The sequence below is a fragment of the Caretta caretta genome, chromosome 7 (genome assembly GCF_965140235.1).
Source record: "Caretta caretta isolate rCarCar2 chromosome 7, rCarCar1.hap1, whole genome shotgun sequence".
Classification (NCBI taxonomy): Eukaryota; Metazoa; Chordata; order Testudines; family Cheloniidae; genus Caretta; species Caretta caretta.
This window is the reverse complement of record NC_134212.1, coordinates 76,382,509-76,408,546: the sequence shown is the minus strand read 5'-3', so window position 1 is coordinate 76,408,546 and position 26,038 is coordinate 76,382,509. Positions and strand designations below refer to the sequence as shown.

At 43.8% G+C, this 26,038-nt stretch overlaps 1 protein-coding gene across 2 annotated transcripts in view; it reads right to left on the bottom strand.

The window, feature by feature from the left end:
- Window positions 1-25,725, bottom strand: part of PHYHIPL (phytanoyl-CoA 2-hydroxylase interacting protein like) — a 191,829-nt gene extending 166,104 nt beyond the window's left edge. For both annotated transcript variants that reach the window (XM_048856284.2, XM_048856285.2), the window contains exon 1: window positions 25,639-25,725. The gene's annotated coding sequence lies outside the window, so the exon portion shown is untranslated. The remainder of the gene's footprint in view (window positions 1-25,638) is intronic.
- Window positions 25,726-26,038: the final 313 nt, after the last annotated feature.

Here is a 26,038-nt window from a genome sequence, read left to right as displayed (position 1 = left end):
GATAATTACGGAGAAGGGTTAAGCAATCTTAACTAAATTCCATTAAATCAAAGAAAATATTTAAATCAGTTACTTTAAAAAAGCCATGTAAGGAGCTGTCTTGAGACAGGCCAGCTACAAATATTAAGACTCTTAAATCCAATTAAATCCCACTATTTCTCTGTTTACCAGTGTTTAGCCTCTCCAGGAGCATGTAGTCTAACCATTTGGTGATTAATAGGATAAACTGTTAGTATCTTAAGTTACAACAGCATTTCCATATCCCAATAACAGCATTGTAAGTGTTTTAATTCTAATCCCTTGGCAGTGGTTTAATTAACTTCCATTTACCAATCCATGCTGAAGTCTTGGGGATGTCTTCCTTGGGTTGGTCTTCCTCAGTTGGGTGAAGGAGTTGCTTGAGAACTACCACAAATTAATTAATTCTCCATTAATATAAATATTTATATTTAAATGGCTTTTTACATTAATAGTTTATCAAGATCATTAAATTCCATATTGGTACATCAAGCATTTTACAGTTTATATAGTAATTACATTAGGCATTTTGCATTTAGTTAAAATACTTGTAAATATGCCCTTTCAACATTTAAAAAATAATGGCTTAAAGTATTATCAACTACACGTATTTTTCCTAGAGGCTATTCTGAATGAAGTTTTCAGAGTAATTATAACATTTATTTCAACAAGGATATTTCTAGAATTCTTTGTGTGGGTTTACTGAGATTTTCTTGGAAGGGTGAAAAAGCCCACTTTAGACTAGATTTATTGGTCCGCTAACACAACCATAAATTCCTTTTCACAATCAGGTCTTTTCCTAGAAGATTAATGTTTTTCATGGTTTGTTTTCTTAAGATAAGGATTACCAAACTGGTACTTACACGAGAGGGAGGTCAGACACTGTTAGGGGTATTAAACCTAGTTTTATGGCTAATGAGGGCTGTCCTCTTGGCATTGGCAGTCTTTGGGTGATTGAAAGCAAAACATTCTGCAATTTCTTTAACCAGCCTCAAAATTTTATAACATAACTAACAAAAACATACACAGGTATTGTATTTTAAAGCATCATGACTATAGCATACTTGTAGTTGTATCTTAATAGTTAGTAAATCTTCAGCAAACAAGTTGGTAATGACCTAATATTAAAACAAAGTTATAATAATTTTATTAATATAATTTCTGCATCAATATTGAGGTCTCAATCATAACTCCACTAGGGACTTCACTGATGGTATTGATTGTATGTGGAAGGCACTCAGATACCACAGTGATCCGCAAATTGTATAAAACCCTAAGAGAGAGAGAGAGAGAAGACAATAAACATAACCTAGGTAGGTGGACTAACAAAGAATACCATGGCCCTCAGTGGAATGGAATTAAACTCTGCCCAGGAAGATGAACAGCTGGAGAGAGCTTTTAAAGTGTAGAGCTGAGCCAAGCCAAATCAAGCTGCATCTGAAGACATATTTTCATAACTCTTTGTGCTCTGATGGAGGAAGGAGAAGGAAGATCTGATACAGGAGAGAGGCTCCAAGCAAATTCTGATGCCAACTCCATAAGTCCCACAGAAATTCTTGTTATAAAGTTTATATGAGCAGTCCATCTCCAGCAGAGGCTATAAATTCAATATGCTACTTGCAAATATACATATAAAAACCCTCTAAAAGGGTTAAGGGCCTAGTTGTTTATTAAATTCACTGGCATGTCAGAAAAGCATAACCTTACAGAGAGGACAAAGTAGAGTTGACAAATATTTGAAAACTACTTAGCAAAAGTTGCAATATATTTCACTGAAGAATCCACACTATGGGGCAGAGAGGAGGCAGTTTATGGACCATTATCTCTGAATTTCCAAATTTGGAATTTTCCGATTTTCATAGTGTTTGTTTATAATAAATCTCGTTCTAAATATATTTCCTCCCTTTCCAGTGATTGGTCCATTCTTGACTGGCTTTTGGTTTTACAGTGATGCCATTCCATACCAGGTTTTCAGCAGAAAAAAAAAGACAGTTGCCTACGTTTTCGTAACTGTTGTTCTTCAAGATGTGCTGTTCACGTCCATTACAATTAGGTGTGCACACGCAGTGTGCACGGACATTGGAAACTTTTTCCCTTAGCAGCTCCTGTCGGGATGGGAGGGGAGCCCCACAGAGTGGCGCCCTCATGGTGGTGTATATATTACCCTGCCGGCCTGACCCCCCCTCGGTTCTTTCTTGCCATTGACTCCGACAGAGGAGAAGGAGGGTGGGTATTGTAATGGATGTGAACAACCCATCTCAAAGAACAACAGTTACGAAAAGGTAGGTAACCGTCTTTTCTTTTTTGAGTGATTGTTCACGTCCATTCCAATTAGGTGACTTCCAAGCTTACCATAGGAGGAGGGTAGGAGTCATGGAACAATTGATTGGAGAACAGGTCTGCCAACTGCCGCATCATCTCTGGCCTGTTGGTTAATAGCATAGTGGGTTATAAACGCGTGTACTGAAGACCAGGTGGCAGCTTTGCAGATCTCGTGGATAGGGACCTGAGCCAGAAAGGCTGTCGAAGATGCCTGTGCTCTGGTTCAATGGGCCATGATTGCTGGGGCTGGAAACTTGGCCAGCTCATAGCACGTGCGAGTGCAGTCTGCGATCCAGGACGATATGCGTTGCACAGAAACAGGAAGACCCTTCATTCTGTTAGCTATGGCGACAAACAATTGGGTCGACTTGTGGAAAGGTTTTGTTCACTCTATGTAGAACGCCAGGGCTCTCCGGACATCCAGGGTGTGCAGGCTGTGGTGTCTCAGGCTCGTGTGGGGTTTTGGAAAGAACACTGGTAAGCAAATGTCCTGACCCATGTGGAATTGGGAGACCACCTTGGGGAGAAATTTAGGGTGCGATCTAAGCTGCACCTTGTCCTTATGAAACACTGTGTAAGGGGGTTCGGAGGTGAACCTTGGACACCCTCCTTGCTGATGTAATGGCCACCAGAAACGTCACCTTCCAAAAAAGGTAGAGGAGGGAGCAAGAGGCCAGGGGCTCAAATAGTGGGCTCATGAGTTTGGAGAGGACCAAGTTCACGTTCCAGTTTGGGACAGGTGGGCAAAAATATGGGAACACCCTTTCCAGACCTTTGAGAAATCGCCCCACTGTGGGATTAGAAAACACTGAGCGCCCAGAGTCATAGAATCATAGAATAACAGAGTTGGAAGGGACTTCTGGAGGCCATCTAGTCCAACCCCCTGCCCAGAGCAGGACCAATCCCAACTAAATCATCCCAGCCAGGGCTTTGTCAAGCCTGACCTTAAAAACTTCTAAGGAAGGGGATTCCACCACCTCCCTAGGTAACGCATTCCAGTGTTTCCCCACCCTCTCAGTGAAAAAGTTTTTCCTAATATCCAACCTAAACCTCCCCCACTGCAACTTGAGACCATTACTCCTTGTCCTGTCATCTGCTATCACTGAGAATAGTCTAGATCCATCTTCTTTGGATCCACCTTTCAGGTAGTTAAAAGCAGCTATCAAATCCCTCCTCATTCTTCTCTTCCGTAGACTAAACAATCCCAGTTTCCTCAGCCTCTCCTCATAACTCATGTGTTCCAGTCCTCTAATCATTTTTGTTGCCCTTCGCTGGACTCTCTCCATTTTCTCCACATCCTTCTTGTAGTGTGGGCCCCAAAACTGGACACAGTACTCCAGATGAGGCCTCACCAATGTCGAATAGAGGGGAACGATCACGTCCCTCGATCTGCTGGCAATGCCCCTACTTATACATCCCAAAATGCCATTGGCGTTCTTGGCAACAAGGGCACACTGTTGACTCATATCCAGCTTCTTGTCCACTGTCACCCCTAGGTCCTTCTCTGCAGAACTGCTGCCTAGCCAGTTGGTCCCTAGTCTGTAGCGGTGCATTGGATTCTTCCGTCCTAAGTGCAGGACTCTGCACTTGTCCTTCTTGAACCTCATCAGATTTCTTTTGGCCCAATCCTCCGATTTGTCTAGGTCCCTCTGTATCCTATCCCTACCCTCCAGCGTATCTACCACTCCTCCCAGTTTAGTGTCATCTGCAAACTTGCTGAGGGTGCAATCCACACCATCCTCCAGATCATTAATGAAGATATTGAACAAAACCGGCCCCAGGACCGACCCTTGGGACACTGTGCTAGATACTGGCTGCCAACTAGACATGGAGCCATTGATCACTACCCGTTGAGCCCGACAATCTAGCCAACTTTCTACCCACCTTGTAGTGCATCCATCCAGGCCATACTTCTTTAACTTGCTGACAAGAATACTGTGGGAGACCGTGTCAAAAGCTTTGCTAAAGTCAAGGAATAACAAGTCCACTGCTTTCCCTTCATCCACAGAACCAGTTATCTCATCATAGAAGGCAATTAGATTAGTCAGGCATGACTTTCCCTTCGTGAATCCATGCTGACTGTTCCTGATCACTTTCCTCTCGTCTAAGTGCTTCAGAATTGATTCCTTGATTCCTTGAGGACATGCTCCATGATTTTTCCGGGGACTGAGGTGAGGCTGACCGGCCTGTAGTTCCCAAGATCATCCTTCTTCCCTTTTTTAAAGATGGGCACTACATTAGCCTTTTTCCAATCTTCCGGGACTTCCCCCGATCGCCATGAGTTTTCAAAGATAATGGCCAATGGCTCTGCAATCACATACGCCAATTCCTTTAGCACTCTCGGATGCAGCGCATCCGGCCCCATGGACTTGTGCACGTCCAGTTTTTCTAAATAGTCCCCTGGATGGAAAGCTGAAATGGCTGCCAGGTGTACTCTGATGGAGGAAGGGGCTAGATCTTGATGTTTAAGGTGTAGGAGGTATTCTAGAATAACTGGGATGGTAACCTGGAGCTGTTGAAAGTGACTGGGTTCATACCAACAGGAAAACCTTTTCCATTTCGCCAGGTAGGCCACCCTAGTGGAAGGTTTCCTACTGCCGAGGAGAATTTGCCTCACCGACTGAGAGCACTGTCTTTTCATGGAATTTAGCCATGGAGTTTCCACACCATGAGGTGCAGGGATTGCAGGTTCAGGTGAAGGAGGTGCCCATGGTCCTGTGTGATCAGGTCTCGGTGGAGGGGCAGTGCAATTGGGGCATCCACGGACGACTCTATAAAAGTGTTGTAAACCAATGCTGACAAAGCCAAGACGGGGCAATCATGATTACCGTCGCCCTGTCTCTCTGAATTTTGAGGAGGACCCGGTGGACAAGCGGGATAGGAGGGAAGGCATATTTCAGACTCCTGCCCCATGGTATTAAGAACGTATCGGTGACCGAACCCGGACCGTGGTTTTGGAAAGAGCAGAACTGAGGGCACTGACTGTTGCTCTTAGTGGCGAAGAGGTCTAGATGGAGATAACCCCACTTCTGGAAGACTGACTGTATGATGTCCAACCTGATTGACCACTCGTGCATGTGGTAAGACCTGCTGAGGCGATCCGCAAGCTCGTTCTGCACTCCTAGGAGGTAGGATGCTTTGAGCTGAATGGAGCAGGCCATACAGAAATCCCAGAGAAGGAGAGCCTCATGGCAGAGAGATGAGGAGTGGGCTCCGCCTTGTTTGTTTATATAGAACATGGTGGTGGTATTGTCTGTCAGGACTGTCACGCTGTGACCTTGTAATATGGGGTGAAAAGTTTGGCAGGCCAGACGAACCACCCTGAGCTCCTTCAGGTTGATATGGAGAGGTATCTCGTCCCTCGACCACAAGCCTTGCGTCCTCAGGTCCCCTAAGTGTTCGCCCCAGCCCAGATCTGATGCGTCCATTACTAGCATCAGAGAAGTTTGGGGCTTGGCGAAGTGGACCCCTGCACAGACCACCGGTTGGTCCAGTCACCAGCGCAGGGATTCTAGCACCTGAGCCGAGATTGTCACCACAAGGTCCAGGAGGTCTCTGTATGGACGGTAAGACAGCGTGAGCTATGCTTGTAAGGGTCTGAGTCTCTGTCAGGCATGCTTGACCATGTATGTGCATGCTGCCATATGTCCTATTAGCTGTAGGCAACACCTGACTGTAGTAGTGGGATACCGCAGCATTGAATTTACTATCTGCTCTATAGCCTGGAATCTGGGCTCTGGAAGGCTCGCTCTTATGTGTATTGAGTCCAGGACTGCCCCTATAAACTCTAATCTTTGGGTGGGTATGAGAGACGATTTGGGCACACTGAAGAGGAGTCCCAGCCTGTGAAATGTGTCTATGGCCATCGTCATGTGGGACTGAACTTCTTCCATGGAACGACCTGTGAGAAGCCAGCCGTCGAGGTATGGGTGAACTCGAACATGCCTTTTCCGCAGGAAGGCTGCCACCACCAACGTGTATTTTGTGAACACTCGGGGGGCTGTGGAGAGGCCGAATGGGAGAACTGTGAACTGGTAGTGATGCTGGTTTATGACGAACCGGAGGAAGTGTCAGTGTGCTGGATGAATAGCAATATGAAAGTATGCGTCCTTCATGTCGAGGGCAGCATACCAATCCCTCGGATCCAAAGACGGAGTAATAGTGCTCAGGGAAACCATGTGGAACCAGAGCTTGACCAAAAATTTGTTGAGTCCATGAAGGTCTAAAATGGGTTGAAGACCCCCCTTTTGCCTTGGAGATTAGAAAATAAATTAGGAGTAAAACTTCTTTCCCCATAGCTCCTGTGGAACCTCCTCCACTGCACCTATCTCAAGAAGCGAACGAACCTCCTGCATAAGGAGTTGCTCGTGAGACGGGTCCCTAAAGAGGGATGGGGAAGGTGGTTGGGAGGGAGGGGAGGAGGAAAACTGGAGAGTATATCCCACCTGTACCATGCGTAGGACCCATTGGTCCGATATTATATGGGACCACGCACAGTAGAAGTGGGATAATCGGTTTGAAAACCTTGGGAGTGGATCCGGGAACTGGGTTGGTAGGCTGTCCTCAGGCGTGCCTTCAAAACCCTTGCTTGTTACCGGGTTGAGGCTTATTCTGGCCCTGGTTAGGTGCATTGTTTTGTCTGCGCCTGTTATTTCTGCCCCGCCTGTGATACAGCTCCTGCCTAGGTCGGGGTTGGTACGGCCTCTGCTGCGGCGGCTGAGGCTTAAAGGGTTTTTTCTGGGTCGCCAGCATATGCATTCCTAGTGACTTCAGTGTCACCCTGGAGTCCTTGGAGCCATGCAACCTGGTGTCTGTTTGCGCCAAGAAGAGGCCCAAACCTTCCAAAGGGAGGACTTGGAGGGTATTCTGGACCTCTGGAGGAAGGCCAAACACCTGGAGCCACGCTCAGTGTTGCATGACTTCTCCCGAGGCAATGGTTCTGGCTGCAGCATCCACCGAGTCGAGGGAGGCTTGCAAGGAAGTCTTAGCTACCGTCTTCCCTTTCTCGACTAAAGCCGCAAACTCAGGGTGTGCATCCTGGGGCAGGCAATCCTTAAACTTGGACACTGCCATTCAAGAATTAAAGTTGTGTCTATTGAGGATCACCTGTTGGTTGGCTATGCGCAGCTGGAGGCCTTCGGAGAAGTAGACCTTTCTACCAAAAAGGTCCAAGTGCTTAGCTTCCTTGGTCTTGGGGGCCGAGGCTTGTTGGCCGTGTCGTTCCCTTTTGTTGACTGCTGAAACGACTAGGGTACAAGGAGTCAGGTGGCAGAACAGGAACTCGTAGCCTTTGGGGGGGTGAAGTATTTCCTCTCTACCCCCCCAGCCATCAGGGTGATGGAGGCCGGGGTCTGGCAAATAGTGCTGTAATTTGACTGTATAGTCTTTATGAGGGGGACCGTGATTCTGGAGGGACCCTTGGAGGTCAGAATATCCACCATCGGATCCTCGTGCTCAACCGTTTCCTCCGCTTGAAGGCCCATATTGAGGGAGATTCTGCAGAGCAGCTCCTGGTGAGCCCTGTGGTCTATAGGTGGCGGTCCTGAGACTGATGTACCCATGATAGCCTCGTCTGGGGAAAAGGAGGAAGTGAGGTGCTGTAAGTTGTCCTCATCTAGACCCTCCTATGTGTACCCACAGACCTGGGTCACCTCAGGCCCTGCGGGGCTGGCATTTCTTGAGGTGCTGCAGAGCTTTAGGTGGTGCCGGAGGCTTCTCCCTGCATGGGAGGGGGCTCGGTACCGACAACTCAGTGAGGTCTTTTGTGGACTTGAAAGTGTTGAGTGTGGAGGGGTGTTCGAGGACCTCCTCCAGCTCTTTGTCGGCACTAAATTGGCTGGGTACTGGACTCAACGGGGCCTGTGGCGCTGGAGTCAATGGTGCCAGTTCGTGGCTCGGGCCCGCAATACGTCTTTGCATGCCGGGAGCGTCTTGGAGCAGCTTGTCAGCTCTCCGGGGTGAGCGCCCTCTTTCCCCTTGCTTGTGCCGCTTAGTCGGAGCCAGAGAAGTCGACCAGTGCCAAAGTTTGTCATCCTGTCTCAGTGTCGATGATTTTCGGTGCCTGGGTGGTGCCGGGTCACGCACGGACACTGGGGCACTTCGCACCAAGGGCGCTGGGGCCAGTGCCGGACAGTCAGAGGCTGGAGGCTGTAACGTGGCCTCCATGAGCAACTGCTTAAAGCAAAAGTCTCTTTCTTTGTTGGTGCACAGCTTAAAGGCCTTGCAGATCTTGCAGCACTCAGCTTGCTGAGACTTTCCCAGACACCGGAGGCAGGAGTCGTGGGGGTCGCTGTTGGGCAAAGACTTGAGGCACGTGGAGCAAGCTTTAAAACCCTGGGCTTGTGGCATGCCCTGCAGCCCAAGGCTGGTGCTGGAAGTAGCTTCCAGACACCTGAAACAAAAGATTTCTAAACTACTGATAACTAACTGATAACTATGTACGAAAAGGCTAAGGGATCAGTTGCAAGCGAGAGAGCAAGAGAACATTCCAGCGCCGCCATGGACGGTAAGAAGGAACTGAGGGGGGGTCAGGCCGGCAGGGTAATATATACACTGCCATGAGAGCACCACTATAGGGGTTTCCCCTGCCGTCCCGACGGGAGCTGCTAACGGAAAAAGTTTCCGACTTCCGTGCACGTGGTGCATGCATACCTCATTGGAATGGATGTGAACAATCAGTCGAAGAAGAACTGATACATCTTTGCAGACTCTTAATATAACATATTGTCTAGGCATTGCACACGGTTCATGAAGCAGAAACAATCCATGCTGTAACCTCAGCATCACACCAATCTGACTTCTTCTAAACATAGTCCATCCCTGAGATGTTTATCTATAACTAGGGCCCTACCAAATTCATGGCCATGAAAAACATCACAGACTGAAATTTGTTTTTTTGTGTGCTCTTACCCTATATTATACAGATTTCATGGGGAAGACCAGCGCTTCTCAAATTGGGGGTCCTGACCCAAAAATATGTTGCAGGGGGGGTCCCAAGGTTATTTTAGGGGGGTTGCGGTATTGCCATCCTTACTTCTGAGCTGCCTTCAGAGCTGGGTGGCTGGAGAGCTGCAGCTGTCAGATGGGTGCCCAGCTCTGAAAGCACTTCCCCATCAGCAGCAGCGCAGAAGTAAGGATGGCAATACCATACTATGCCACCCTTTCTTCTACTCTGCTGCCTTCAGAGCTGGGTGGCTGGAGAGTGGCGGCTGCTGGCTGAGGGCCCAGCTCTACAGGCTGCAGCACAGAAGTAAGGGTGGCAATACCCTACCATGCATCCTTACTTCTGTGCCACCGCTGGCGGTGGCTCTGCCTTCAGAGCTGGGCTCCCGGCCAGCAGCCGCTGCCCTCCAGCTGCCCAGCACCACCGCCAGCAACAGCAGCACAGAAGTAACAGTACCGCAAGCCCCCCTACAATAACCTTGCAACCCCCCCCCCCACAACCCCTTTTTGGTCAGGACCCCTCCAATTACAACACCATGAAATTTCAGATTTAAATAGCTGAAATCATGATATTTATGATTTTTTAAATCCTATGACCGTGAAATTAACCAAAATGGACAGTGAATTTGGTAGGGCCCTATTTATAACATATTTCTGGGTCTTGCTTACGATGCTTCACAGTAGCAAGGTGCAGATTGATTTAAAAAAAAAATCTCTGGAGGGGCACATATTCCAGCGTGGGTGCATATGTGAAGCCATCAAATAGGTCTGTCTGCCTGCTGGTCTGTGAATAGTGAAATTAATTCTGCATGAAAGGGCTTTTTTTGGTATATTTTTAATGACAAGTCCTTTCAGACACATGGGAAGTGTGTTATTAACACTGAATTATTCCACAGCTATCACATTCACCCGATCAATCTTTCTCTCCGTTTTCCTTTCTATAGTAGAAGCACTGTGCTACCTTTTCACCAGCTGCTATTGTTAATGCTGCTTACAGTGATTGAGCATGTAAGGCATGGGGGTTGGGAGCAAAGTAGTTATCACTGTCCTCGAGAACATATCCCCACAGTACGGCACCCAGTCTCCAAAAAATGGTTACTTAATGTAGCAAATTTCATTGCTGCATGAAGCAAATGGCTTCAACAACTATTTTTAATAATATATTAGAAATCAATAAAACTAGCATTTCTCAAAATAAAAAAGGAAACCATAAAACTGATTTAAATCCATTGTAACAGCAAGCCTATACTGTAGTATAAAATCTTCAGGCACTACTGTATTTGCACAATAATAACCAAAGGGAAACTGAATGGGTCACTCTAAAGCTATCTATTGTGGCCACCACTCTCTCAGAAAAAAGAACAGGAGTACTTGTGACACCTAAGAGACTAACAAATTTATTAGAGCATAAGTTTTCGTGGGCTACAGCCCACTTCATCGGATTCATAGAATGGAACGTATAGTAAGAAGATATACTACAGGACAGGCCCAACAAAGAAAATAACAGAACGCCAGTAGCTGTCACCTTCAGCCCCCAACTAAAACCTCTCCAACGCATCATCAAAGATTTACAACCTATCCTGAAAAATGACCCCTCACTCTCACACATCTTGGGAGACAGACCAGTCCTCGCTTATAGACAGCCCCCCAACCTGAAGCAAATACTCTCCAGCAACCACACATCAAAAACACTAACCCAGGAACCTATCCTTGCAACAAAGCCTGATGCCAGCTCTGTCCATATATTTATTCAAGTGACACCATCATAGGATCTAATCACATTAGCCATGCCATCAGGGGCTTGTTCACCTGCACATCTACCAATGTGATATATGCCATGTGCCAGCAATGCCCCTCTGCCATGTACATTGGCCAAACCGGACAATCTCTACGCAAAAGAATAAATGGACACAAATCTGACATCAGGAATCATAACATTCAAAAACTGGTAGGAGAACACTTCAACCTCTCTGGCCACTCAGTAAAAGATTTAAGGGTGGCAATTTTGCAACAGAAAAGCTTCAAAAACAGACTCCAACGAGAAACTGCTGAGCTTGAATTAATATGCAAACTAGATACCATTAACTTGGGTTTGAATAGCGACTGGGAGTGGCTGGGTCATTACACATATTGAATCTATTTCCCTAAGTTAAGTATCCTCACACCTTCTTGTCCACTGTCTAAGTGGGCCATCTTGATTATCACTACAAAAGTTTTTTTCTCCTGCTGATAATAGCTCATCTTAACTAATTAGCTTCTCACAGTCTGTATGGTGACTTCCAACTTTTATATATCTTCTTACTATATGTTCCATTCTATGCATCCGATGAAGTGGGCTGTAGCCCACGAAAGCTTATGCTCTAATAAATTTGTTAGTCTCTAAGGTGCCACAAGTATGCCTGCTACTCTGAAACCTGTCATTCTTTCAGAGGATTTAGCTGTGATTAGCATTGCTGCTTGAGTTATGAGTCCCTCGGTTTCAAGAGATGGCATGGTCTACTGGACAGAGAATGCCAGACTGGAACCCAAGAGACATGAAGTTCTAATTCCTGGGTCTGCCTCTGACCTGCTGTGTGACCCTGCATAAGTCACCCTCTGTGCCGCTGTTTTCCCTCCTACCTTTATATCTGTCATGTTTGTTTAGTTTTTAAGTTCTTTAGGGCAGGGACTTTCCCTTTCTGTGTGTTTGTCCAGTGGCTAGCACAATGGGGTCCTGATCTCAGCTCTTGGTACTATTGAAATACAAATGAATAATAACTGTAATTACAAAAAGAGGGAGCTAGTGGAAGGATATTAACTATGAAGGTTCCTTGATGTTGAATTTACTGCTTTTCCTGACACTGGAGACTGGATAGCTTGAATTCCTTCACCTTCATGGCATGCAAGGCCTTTGGTGAGGACAATTAGAGAAGGGAGTTGATAGTTTAGCTAGTTTATTGTTTCTGTTGTCATTAGGGGGTTGTTAAGGACAAGCTAGTTTTTTATTTTTTTAAATCAATTGTACATAGTTTAAAATTCATATCTGTGCCTAAGGTTTTTGCTAGGCACCATATTCCCATCAAAATAAATAAAATAAATGTACTTCGGATCATCTCAAGAGTGGAAAGCTGCTACATGTAAAAGAAAAGCAAACTAGGAATGTTTAAAATTATTCAGATCCACAGGGTGACTATTTTATACAAACGTGCATTAGTGAATCTCTCAGACAAAATTCCTGCAAAAGTTAAGAAACTCTCATTGATATCTACTGTAATACCCATAAAAATAACAGACATTAAATCCTATCTAGGAAAGAAAGATGTGAGGGACAGGGGAGCGGCTGAACACAGTTCATGTACAGAAAACAAAGATTCCTTTATTTTAAAAGATTCCTATGTAGTGAGCACTATCTTTGCCTCGAATCATTCAGTCTACTTTCCTTTTATAGCTCTTATTTCTTCAGTACATCTTGGCATCTATTCCAAACTATAAACAGAAACATCTAGATTGAGATTCATGTCATTTTTAGCCTCCAGGTAATGCAATCAGACATTATATGTCGCCTATCCCTGCAGAAAAGGCTCCTTATGTCATGGGTGTCTGTGAAACTTCTATAGCCTTGAATCTTCTCTTTAAAACAATTTTAAAAGATAAAATGACATTTTTTTTCTTGTGCAGTTGGATGCTCCACAAGGAAGAAGAGTTTAATGGGAGGCATGTTTTATCTACAAACTGAATCTGTAAAAAAAGCAAAACATACACAGCTCCCCATGGTAAAACCAGGAATATATCAGAAGTAATAAAGGTAAAATCCTGGCCCCATTGAAGTCAATGGCAAAATTCCCATTGACTTCAGTATGGACAGGATTTTACCTCAAGCCTTCACAAAGATAAGGGTCAGAGCTTCGAAGAGGACAGAAATATTATATCAAGAACAGAATTGTTGTTTTAAAAGATCTGTAAAATGAATAAATTCCGAACTTTCCAGTGTATCTGAAATTAGTGACAAGGTTAAGGAGCTCACAATGACTGTGATCAACTCATTGGTAATGTCCAGGCATGAAGGATCATCTGATATACTCCACCCGAAGGGATTCTACTATGATCCCAATTCTCTAGTGACCTCAACCCAGGAATAGTTTGACTTAATAAGGCCTCACAGTACACTGAAGCAGGACATTGAATGGAAAGAGGGAACCTTAAAAGAATAAAACAAAGCAAACATTAAACAAAGATTTGCTTCTGCTCTGTTTGTTTCTGTCAGGTGATACCACACCAGAGAAACTATCCCTTTTGATACACTGATTGATTACACAGACATCAGTCATCCCCAGGAAACTCCCCTCCAGCAAACATCCTGACAAGCCACATCTGTAGTGTCTAAAAGAAATCTCAGTTTTGTGCTGTAGAAACAACCACCACTGCTAAAGAACCCTTTACCACCTAAACAATTCAGACTTGTTCTTCTAATGTCCTTCTAGAACCTATTCATGGGTCAACACCTCTAATCCAATTCCCAAATCAATGTTTTAGATATACCAACAAAACTCTTCCCTGCTTATAAAGAATTAACAATAGGGTGACATAGCTCAAACCTCTCCCCTACGGTCTCCCCTGAGCACTGCATCCAACAGGCAGTGGGTGTGATGGGCCCAAACCCTGTAAAGATATGTCTAACTTCAATCAGACACCCGCGGTTGGCCCATCCCAGCTGACTCAGGCTCGCGGGGCTCAGGCTAATGGGCTGTTTAATTGCGGTGTAGTCTTTCAAGCCTGGGCTGGTGCTTAGACTCTAGGACCCTGCAAATGAAAGTTAACATTGCAACTGAACAGCCCCTTAGCCCAAGCCCAGGTCAGCTGGCACAGGCCAGTCTAGGACGTCTAACTGAAGTGTAGACATACCCAAAGAGTCCCAGAAACTTCAGCCAAACTTTTGTACTGGTGACTCCTTTCACATAGCAAGCCTCTCAGTGTGACCCCCCTTTATAAATTACAAACACTTTTTAATATATTGAACACCATTATAAATGCTGGAGGCAAAGCAGGGTTTAAGGTGGAGGCTGACAGCTCACAACCCCCCTGGCGACCCCTGAGAGGTCCCAACCCCAGTTTGAGAACCCCTGAAGGTACTTTAATATCCCTTCCCTATTCCAAGTATCAATGTCCCAGTAACTACCAACAACATTTAGCACTGCTTGATGTAAACCATTATCTTTAATATACTTCATATTGTTCCACCTTTACCACTTCCTGCAAATGCCTATATATTTGTAACAGTTATATTTAATTAAGATTACTAACCAAGTAAGCCCTCCATTTTGGAGATTTATTTCCACCTTCCTGTTTCTCCCTGGTCTAACAGCTAGTATGTTGGACAGGTTTTCTTGAAATATCCTAATACTGTAACAAAACAGAAGCCACAAAAAGAGCACCAATGTGAAAACTACCAACTGATATTAGCTTTCAGATTATTATTGTTTTAAGAAAACTGCAATTTTTCTGAACTCCAGGAAGCAAGGCTGCAAGTATTTCACAGCAGCTTGCCTTTTCTTCTAGGAGTTTATATCAGGTTAATAACGTCATTAGTGGAGTTGAGAAATGCCACTACAGCTAAAAGAAAAGTGAGAAACTTCACACTCTGCATGTGAAAGTTTCTCCTTAGGAAATCCCTGTGGTTCAGCATTCCTGTCAGGCAAGGCAATGTACCTATAAATTTCACCAAATGGGAAACTCAAAGCATAGTGCTCAAAGTGGATTGCTGCGGTAGATCAGCACTTTTTTTCCTCTACTCTGTTGAAGTTGACTAACTCCAATCTCTGACATATCATGCCTGCTCGAATGACTGGATACTTTGTCAACTTCACTTTGCTTCTCCGCTGATGTATGAAGTGAAGCAATGGGGGAATTGTGTGATATACAGGATTTGCTAGCAAAAGACTACTCTATTTCCTCGCTTCAGTCATGTAATATTGGTGAGGCCTCCAAAATCTAATTCCAGCATTGCCAATGCCAAACAACCAAAAATAATGAGATTGGCTAAAAATCATGAGATTTCATAAATAATATACGTCGGGTTCTTTTATTCGCTCTGTTTTTGAACCTTTAAGGGGTACATTTGCAAGTTTTTTTCTGCAACCACATAAGCTAGAACTTCCTTTAAAAAAATGAAAATTGAGTTCTTGTCTACACAAAAAAGCTGTACCAAAGTTATACCAGAATAGGTTATTCTTGTACAGGAAGGATACTAAGCTACACTAGGAAAAGCACTTTTTACTGGTATAATTGTGCCCACACTAGGCATTGTACTGATATAACTATATTAATATAAAATTATAGCCCTAATCAAAAAAGTTATAACAATACAAAAACTGTATCTAGACCAGGCTTCAAGTTCTCATGTATTCACAAGACTCTTGGAGCTGGGGCTTTAAGAAAAACACCAAATATCACAAGACTTGCACTAACTACTCTGTAGTGATTTTGCAATGCAGAAGGCACAGACAAAAAAAATCTCTGTACCATAAATATTGCTGTACCTCTTGTGATGGAATGGAATAGGACTATCAAACTGTGAAGTCTGTTATGTTGCCCTGGCATGGAAAGGCCTTTGACACCTTATTGAAGGACCATAACTGATAGCTAGCAAGGCTGCAATCTTAAACTATTGACTGTGACTGGCTCTCTGATCTAGCCCACCCCATGAAACACTGATCTTTCTACACTGAGGTTGCAGGGGGGGCATGACTGGTGGATATGAAATTTCATACTTTGAATGCATCCACAGATCATTGGTTCATACAAGGAGCCAGAGAACATCACCTTGGTCGGATGAAGGAGTGCATGTGGACAGACTGTGATACAGTGATCTACTCCCCCCAGCCAAAAGATGAGAGGCAGAGTCCAGTGGGGAGGAGCAGGCTACACTACCCTGCCCCAGCAGCTGTGTCCCAAACAGAGCTACAGGCCAATCCTTCCGCAGAGAAGCTGAGGGCTACTGCGGCCCACCCCAACTCTGAAAATCCTCTTACTGAAAAATGCATGGAGAGATTTCTGTGGGACAAAAGGCCTCCTTTATACAAAATGGATTCCCCCTAGGAGAGATTGAGACTTGGGGTATTAGGAATCAATTGGGTGGTGCCCCAAAAGGTACTTGTGATTGAACTTGGCACATAATATCCTTTTCTCATGACATTTGGGCAACCAGCACAGGAAACGTAGGCTGTTGCAGAATTTTTACTGATCTGAAGTTTTAAGACAGTTAAAAATTACTGCAAAATGTGATTTCTGCCAGAGGGCAGGAAAAGTCCAGGATAAGTGTAAAGCAGCCATGATGCTTCTACCTATATTATAGGAACCTTTACAGAGCATGGCCGTGGATACAGTGGGATGATGTACCAAGGTGACAAAAAAGAAATACTGTACATATTGGTGGTGATATACTATGCCACTCCCTGACCTGCTGTTATAACTCCATCTTCCATAGAAACTGACATGGTTGTTGATGCTCTTCTGACAATTTTTAGCAGGGTGCGTTTCCCCAGCAAGGGCCTCGCGGACCATAGAGCCAATTTCATGTCCATGCTTCATCAGGTCTTGTGGGAGTAATATGGGGCTGGACTCTTCTGGGCCTCTGTGTCATTCATAAACCAATGGGCTGGCGGAAAGGTTTAACGGGACTCTTAAAACGATTCTGAAAATTTGTGCAGATCAGCACCCATATGACTGAGATGAGTACTTACCTTATCTGCTGTTTGCCTACAGGTAAGTTCCCCAAGTATTCTCAAGGTTTTTCCCTTTAGAATTGTTCTCTGGAAGGAGGACCTAATGGGGCCTGATTGGCAGGGGAAAGCCGCTGCAGAGGGGAAAATCAGTGGTGGAGTAGATGTAGGCCTTTAAGGAAAGGCTAACAGGGCTCAAGTTTTTCCACGAGAAACTAGCCAGTGCCCATGATGAACAAAAGGTCTGATCTGACCTCGCCACATATGCTAACACATAGTAAAAAACACCATTGAAGACAAGGCCAATCATTCACTTTTCGAACTCTCTCTCAAGCAGTTATTTCCCTAATCCACATCTCCCCAGTAAGATCAATGGAAAGACCAAGGGGTCAGCAGCAGCATGGAACTTTCAAATCCTCGTGAGCCAAAACAAAATATTTTCTCTTGTTGTTTTTTATACTCAGATGAAGCAGCTTTTGTGCTTATTAAATGCCCCCACTATGCTCCGACATTTAGTCATCCATATAAGCTGTTTATGGCATAGTGCATACTGTACTCTTCTACCATGATATTATCCCTTAATTTTTCTGATGAATAGCACTTTTACTGTAGTAACCCATGCAGTAAATTATTTATGCTGGTTACAGTTGGTTGTTACAAAACAGTTACAAAAAACTGAAGAGACAGTGTAGTGAGCAGACCATGTTATTAAAAAATAGATTGGCAGTTCAGTAACTACCAGCAATTTTAAGCTTAGTTCATACTGTCATTTTTTAGCTTTAAAATGTCGCCAACTGGATTATTTGAAATCACAAGGGACTTGAGGTTACACACGAAAGGATTAAAGTCAGAACTTGTGACTGATGTTCAGCTTTCCTGTTTCATTCTCACCTCCTGCCTCTTGCAACCTCCCTTCCTCCCCCTCAGCAATACTGTTTCTCAAAAGAGCACCCCCGCCAGATATACCTTCTTCTGTTTTCAGAGACCTGTGCCCGGGTATCTTGCTCTGTGATCTCTAAGTAACAGACTCTCAAGTGCAGCTCTGCAGTAGTGAATTAAATGTCCTGTCACAGTAGTAATACAATGCAGATAAACCAGAGAGGACCAGCCTTCTGCTCTGCAGTGCTGCAATGAATGGGATCCTTGTGACTTTTAGAGTGCAATCAGTGCAGCACAACAGAACAGAGGCGCAGTGCCGAGACTGAATAAGCAATAGATGGTGGGGGAGCACTACATGTGAGAAGATGACTCTCTACTATGTGGCAGTATTATGGAAATCTGTATAGTGTACACTTCAGGAAAGTGCTGATCACAGCTAGTGGTGCCATAGTGAAGGAGGTACTGCAGTACTGTTTAAATTTTAATTGATGGATGCAACGTTGTGTCTAAACCTCATCCTGCAGTTGGTAGAGAGCAAGTTAATACTCTCCTTTCTCTGTGCAAAGAAACAGCCACAGCCCCCTGGCCTCGCTGAGGAAATGACAGTGAGCTGGGGAAAGTTTTTTCAGTTCAGCTTCCAGCTGAAGTTTAACCTTACAGTTTCTCAGACGGGCTAGGAAATAGCATAAAGAGGGAGAGCAATTATTGCTGACTGCGGCTTAACATTGTTAGCTCAAGGCTGGGTAGAAGGGGATCCAAGTGTCTCTCTTTGGCAGAGGGAAATAGACTCTGGGATACAGGAGAACCTGTAGGGAAATCCTAGGAACAGCCAATCATGGGCTGAAATCTTAGGCTGAAGTGTAATGTTCTGTTGTTGGTATTTAAGATCCCTGTAAGGCCAAAGCCCAAGGAGAGGAGACTCTGGATTACATCAAGAGTTTGTATTTCCTGTGCACAGCAGAGCAGGAATGTCACTTGTTTACAGGGTCATTGCCCCATGTTGTTCCCCCACACTCCAAAACTGGCAGTTTGAGAGTGATGACATACATAGGGTGGCAATTTCTGGAAGACTTTGGATGTGATTCACTGAAACTTTAACAGGCTTCCTGGATTGGCTTTTTCTGTGCCATCCACTACCACTTACATATCAGCTAAATTATAGAATGTCCCTATTCAGCGTGCAGCTGTGTGTGTTACTGATGTAACCAAAAATGCCAAATGTGTTTCAATTCAGGCTTATGACACTTGGGACATTTTATGTCAGGAACAAGCGGGCATTTGTCTGGGGTCTGCCCACAAAGGCACAACAGTAGAGATGTAGTAATTCTTTATCTGAGCTCCAGGTTTGGAAGCAGAAGGCTTATGTAACCCCCCAGCTGGGATTTCTGTATTCTCATTTAGCCATTTGCTGCACAGACATCTTATTGGAGACAGCCAGCAAAATAAGGGCCCAATAGAAAAAGGATCTCTTTTTATTTGGGAATGGATACCATTAAGTGCACAGTGTTAAACTGCTCTTGTGTAGCTGAACTATGTTATTTCCATACACAAAATTATAAAGATAGTTAAGGCTGGAAGGGTATTAAAAGTTACTCCAGCTGTCACCCAGACATCTGCAAACCTCCCTATCGCACAATTCTATGAACAGTCTCAGGCCCTCCACCAGAGAAAGCCTGAAAATGCACAGTTACAGCATGGGTTCACTTTTTATTCTTACTAGCCCAAGGGCAAGGAGGGAAAAAGGAGGGGAAGGTACCAACCCGTCTTCCCTCCCTCTGAACAGCATGGAAATTAAATCCATTCCATGGAGGAAACAGCTAGTACTTTAGTGACCAGAGTACTGGGTCAGCTCAAGGTTCCTAGCACTCTGTCACAGGGCTCAACAATGGTTCAGATGCAGTACCAATTCATTTCAGGGCTTACCTTTCTCAAAATGAATTCAGTCTGGAAATCAGCCAAACCTCAGTAATTAACAGACACTAGCTAATAACATCAGAAGGTAAAGGCTAGGTGATCGATTGGAGTTCTAATTGCATGTTAAAGGCTGAAGAAGCAAATCTGTTTTGACTATGCAAATGGTTCTAGTGTTAGAAGTCAAGAAGATTGAAAACAAAGATATGAATCAGACATGTTATTCTATAAAAGAAATGGGAAATGTTCGTTGTCTAACTCATTAACAGCAACAAGAAGTTTCTTCAAAGCAACACTGGCACCATAAACCCTGTGAAAATATCAGGCTTCCTGACCTATGAGGAATTTGTGAGAAACTAAGTATTTACAATTCTGGATCAAACATACCTTGGGCCTTAAAGGAACACTATCAACAACTCAAAATCTAGTCACTTTCAATTTTCAGGTAGTTATCAGGTTGTAAATCTGCCCATACTTTCTGTTATGTTACAATAACATTATCCTAACCTTTTTTCGTCCCACAAGCCACCCTCCCCACAAAAAGAAAAGGGGAAATTGACTCATTGACCATGCAGGGGAAACATTGAAACTGACTGTTGATAAAGTGCTGCCAAATGCATGAACTAAACAAACAAAAGAGGTAATTATTTTTCATGACTCTCTTTCAGCCATAGCAATCTTAGGTGTTGCTTGTAAGAGCAGCGTGGAAACATTTCCAAACAAGGTGAGATTTTAAGTAGACATTATCCCATTAAAAATGAGCATTCAAACACAGAATTTCAGAAAGCCCTTCGGGGACTAAGGAAGCTGTTGCCCTCAGACATTTACTTTATTTTTCTCCCACATGGTCTCTACAAAACCAGGTCTAGCCAGCACCAGGCCATACACATGGGTGATAAATATAAACACTCCTGTAGGATGGGAGCAGCACTCCATACCTGCAATACACTAAGATCCCGATCTCACAAATGACTTGCACTGCCAATGACCTCAAAGTGCTCTTTTTGCAGCCAGGAGGAGGAGAAGGCAGGGGGCCATTAAGCTGGTTCTGCACCTCCTATGACTGCCCAGACACAAAGCTGACCTTATGGTTGCTTTGTGCCAGTGGAGCAGCACAAAGTACTTGTAGCAGGTACAAGGAACCAGCCTTTACTCTTTAATATTGTTAGCCAATATGATAAGTTACTCAGAATGTTTTGCATTCATGCTAAGCTGTATAACTATGACTAACATAGTTAGTATAATGTATAACTAACATTGTATTCCCCACAATGCTCTGTACTCACATTAAGCTTTACTGTGAAAACGTACTAGCTGGTAAAACTGTTTGTAACCTCTGTTGTTTGTGTATGCAGAACCCGTCAGAAGCAATGCCAAATATAAATGGTGTGTTAAGCACAGTTGGTTATCTTCTAGGGATAATTGGTACAATTAGTAGAGATGTCTTTCAAAATATGCAGAAAAGTAGATAAGAAAAGCAATGACAGGCTTGTGCTAATATAGTAAAATCTGTGAAATCTTCTCTCTGTTGTAAACAAGTGGGGTATAAATATGGGCAAAATTTAGTTCAAGATTTTGGAACAGAGTGAAAATGTAAACAGCAAGCCTGTTCTCCAGATTGGGTGAAGTATTAACCCTTTCTGTATTGTGCCAATTTATCTATGCTTAATAACTTGATTGAGCTGAGTTATCTGATATCTTATCAATACAGAATTGAGAGCACTGGTATCAATGACATCCATAACAATATCCATTTTGTACCTTTAAGAATCTAGGGCAAGGATTGGCAACCTTTCAGAAGTGGTGTGCTGAGTCTTCATTTATTCACTCTAATTTAAGTGAATTAAATGTATTAAAAAGTAATACATTTTAACGTTTTTAGAAGGTCTCTTTCTATAAATCTATAATATATAACTAAACTATTGTTGTATGTAAAGTAAATAAGGTTTTTAAAATGTTTAAGAAGCTTCATTTAAAATTCAATTAAAATGCAGAGCCCCCAGGACTGGTGGCCAGGACCCAGGCAGCGTAAGTGCCACTGAAAATCAGCTCGCGTGCTGCCTTTGGCACATGTGCCGTAGGTTGCCTACCCCTGGCCTAGGGAATATCCAAGTATGTGACTACATTTGAGCTCCCGTATTTCACTTTGTTTTTTACTTATAGATGTTTGAATTTAATGTTGAGACAGGCTCTCTGAAAATAAATTCCATTATATACTATATGAGAATCCTCATCTAATTCCTATATAAAAGGACTGTCCATCATCCAAGGCATATCATCAAATTAATCTACCTTGTCCGTATGGGTAAGAATGCAGAAAGAACATATGGTGCAACTCTGAGTTTGAAGTCTCAGCGCATCTATTTAATGGTAAGAAAATTTGCTTTGTAGGGGCAAGTGAAGAGTGACTAGGAAATCCCGACTGAGCCACAAAGGTGCTAGCTCAGGGAAAGGCATATACTATCGTAAGAGATGGTATCTGAGATCCCTTGTCATTGAAGACACTACTGCCCAGTTGTTGACCATGGTGTCCATTATGAATGCTTATCTTTGGCTCAAGAAGTGAAGGACAGCTCACATTAAATCTTGGGTGGTACAGCCAGCAATAACAATGGATAATAGTTCTGCTGAACAATATTAACTACATGCATCTACAGATTTTCTGACAATACAATTAGGACAGATGTTCTAGAGTTGACTTCCTATCCCTTTCCCCTCAAAGATGAGTTCCAGTTCAATTGATAAGGTTCTTCCCGTGTGACGGGGTGTGGGGACTGTGTCCAGTGGGGGATGAGTATACCCCATCCTTCAAGCCACCCTCCAGGCAGTGAGGCCTAAGGGCTAATGTCAACCAAGTGACCCTTTTCTGCAGGGCTATAAAGCCTAGAGGCCAAAGTCAATAAAGCTACGCTGGTTTGCCGGGCAGCCAGGCCTAGTGGCCAGAATCAATAGAGATACCCTGATTTATAGGGTGGCATGATGGCCTGAAAAGGGGTGGACCACCACCCGGGTGGGGGGGGGCGGGGGAGGAGGGTTTGGTAGCTGGGGTAGGGGGACCTGGGCCCTCCCTACTCCCCGGGTCCCAGCCCAGGGCCTTGGAGGCAGCAAGTGATTTCGCCACTGAGTCAGAGGGGATCCAAACACAAGACACCGACTATGCTTGGGACTATGGCTAGTCCCTCCCCTGGGCTATTTCCTACTGTCACTCCTGCATCTGTGGCCTGGGTGACTTCAGGGTTCCCAGGTTCCTCTGCCTGGGCTGGTTGTGGTGGCGCCCAAGTCCCTGGGGTGTCTGCAGGTATCAGGGCATCTGCCGGGGTCTCAGCACCTCTGGCTTCCGCTTTCAGGGGCTGCCACTGCTCTGAGGCAGGAGCCTGCAACAGATGTCCTTCCTCTCCGGCGGTCAGCTGAGAGTGAGCTGGGCTGCTCCTTTTTAGTGACTTGTACTGCACTTGGTGCATGCCCAGTAGGAATGTGGGGGCATGGCTTCCTCAGCCCAAAATGAGGAGTTAACCCTTTCCTGTCCAGTGCGGGGTGAGTGCACCCCATCACACCCTGTATGAAAGGCAATGTGTTTCAGTGGATAGGAACTCAGTTGAGTTGGACTCAGAAGAGCTGGTTCTGCATTGGCTCTGCACTGATCTGCTGGGTGACTTTGAGCAAGTTTCTCCACCTCCCTGTGCCTCACTTTCTCCATATTTAAAATGGGAATAACCATACTTATCTGCTTTGTGAAGCTCTTAGATCTAGGGATAAAAGGCACTACATAAGACCGAGGTATATATATTTTTCTGCCTTTTGAGGTATTAAGTGGTCACAAGATGTTTCCTTGCACACAGGGATACTTACCCGTTCTTGTCTACATCCTGGGCAGTTGTGTCTATATCAGGACTATCTCTAGCATTCTGGCACATCTGATCTACTTTCTTTCAAATCTCAACGAGGCTTTGCCATAAGTATAAGGTTTATATTATGAAGTGATGTTGTTATGAATTGAGGAAAAACACTCCTAGTATCTTTGATTCAGCAAGCTTGGAATAGATGTTACGCAGACACTGCTTAGCCTAAGGAAAGGGATTAAAGGACTCAGATGATTTACTCAAACAGTAAAAGATATTGAGATGTGCGTAGTCCTAGTGGCAAGTCTGAATACACATAAATTACCCTCCTCAGCAATGAGCAGAAATTAGACAAGGAGTCACAGATACTCATTGTTGCTTGTGGATATTTTCTTTTTCTAACACCTTTGACTTCCCAACCTCCATCCTTCATAATCTGCCTCCCTTTATGAGACATTTGCAGTAATAAAAATGCATAGTTTTGTTTCTGAAATTAAGTATATGCCAATCGTTAGATGATCATTTTTAACATGGATGAAACTTGTCTTGATTTTGTGGCCAGGGTATCTAGAGTGGCTACGGATAATCATAAGGCATAGGAACACATTTAACATATTCTTATTGCTCTTTTCTTAGCTGTCATTGATACTGAGTAGCTGAACTTTTATAAAAACATGTATCAGTTACGGTAACTGAATGAGAAACTGAACTCTGCTCTGCTGTCTGTATAAAGACTGCGCTACATACAGATTTTGTACCAATATATCTAGTATAGTTAGGGGAGCCAAACTGAAATAAATATATTGGCATAATCTTCAGTGTGGATGCAGTTATACCAGTAAAAAGATGTCTTGTATTTATATAGCTTGTTCCCCTTTCCATACAGGACCAGCTATACTAGTCTAAGCAGTTACACCGGTAAAACTATGCTCACATTTAGGGGATGGTACTGTGTTAACTATATTGGTATAAAGTGGTACAACAGTTCTATACAGACAAAACCTAAAAGGTGTGCAAAACTGCTTTCAAGGATCTGTATTATGTACTTCATAGTAGTATTAGTCTGAAAAAAACCATGCATGTTAATGGGTCACATGTCTATTCTACATAAGAACACGGTAAAGAGAAAGTCCTTAATAAATTCCTATTGCTGAGCTATCTTGCAGCAAGTCAGGATACACTCAGCACACTGCAGCCGCAGCAGAAGCTTTTCCCATTACATCACTGGTAATCCATCTGCATCTTTAACCAGTACCATCAAGTCATCCAATTCACCTCACAATTATAGCTTTGGAGATCTTGTAAATTCACCCTACTTAATCCTATTGCGGTTTTATAATAAAGTGGGGTTTAATGCCTCCTTTCTGTGAAACTTTGACTTTAAATAAAGTTGAACTGGTAGTTAAATAACTGATACCTAAAGATCTTTGCTATCAACATTTCAACACTCATCTTTAGGAATATTCTCCTGGCAATAACATTAGTTTACTTGATCCCTAGGCTGGTCTGACTTTCTTGTTTTCATCATCAGCCTCCATCTGCAATATCTTCTTGATTTTATTTAACTTCCCTTGCCAGACTGGGATTTACTACATACTTTCAGCTTTGCCAACCATTATATAAATACTGTATCATCAAAATAGCTAATGGCTTAGCAGTAGCCAAATGGTGGTGGGCAAATCAGGAGAAAGTCCAGAGTATGAATTCCCTTCTGTGTATGGCCTGGAATCTGTTGGAGCAAAGATGAGCTTTTACATGCATGAACAGTTATAGGGCTTGACCATTTCATTTTTAGGCATATATTTAAATATTTACACCCTCTTTCCATTTTAAGAGCCAATATGTTCTTTAAAAAAAAAAAGTGACTGTAGCTACTGCCAAGAGACCTGCACATTCACAGATCAGCGATCACACCCTTATTCCCCAATTGCTGCACTGGGAATGACAGCAGACTTCCCGGTGCCATATCATCCTTCTCAGAAGCAGTGCGTGCAGAAAAGATGCTGAAGAAGATTTCACAAAACACCTACCCGACAAGCATATCAGCCACTGATGCTGTGGTTGGCAGTGCCCGAATCCTTGCAAGGGAACTGTGAGATCTCTGTTAGAGTGGTGTAAAAAGATCTGAGTCATAATGCATCTCTTGCACATAGATGTGCTTCATTACCATCAAAAGCACGAGCCCTTCAACAATTTACACTCCCAGATAATCTAATGCAAGTGTCCCATCTAGTGGCTCTCTATGGTAATACTCCAGTCTCCAAGTGTATTGAATATTTTCTTGTACAGCTAATGGCCCAGATTTTCATCCAGTGTGAAGCAGTGTGGCTTCACTGAAATACATTGATTTCACTCAGTTGATTTAATTGGAGCTATGCCAATTCACACCAGCTGAGAGTCTGGCCCTCTGTATGATTACAACTCACTGAG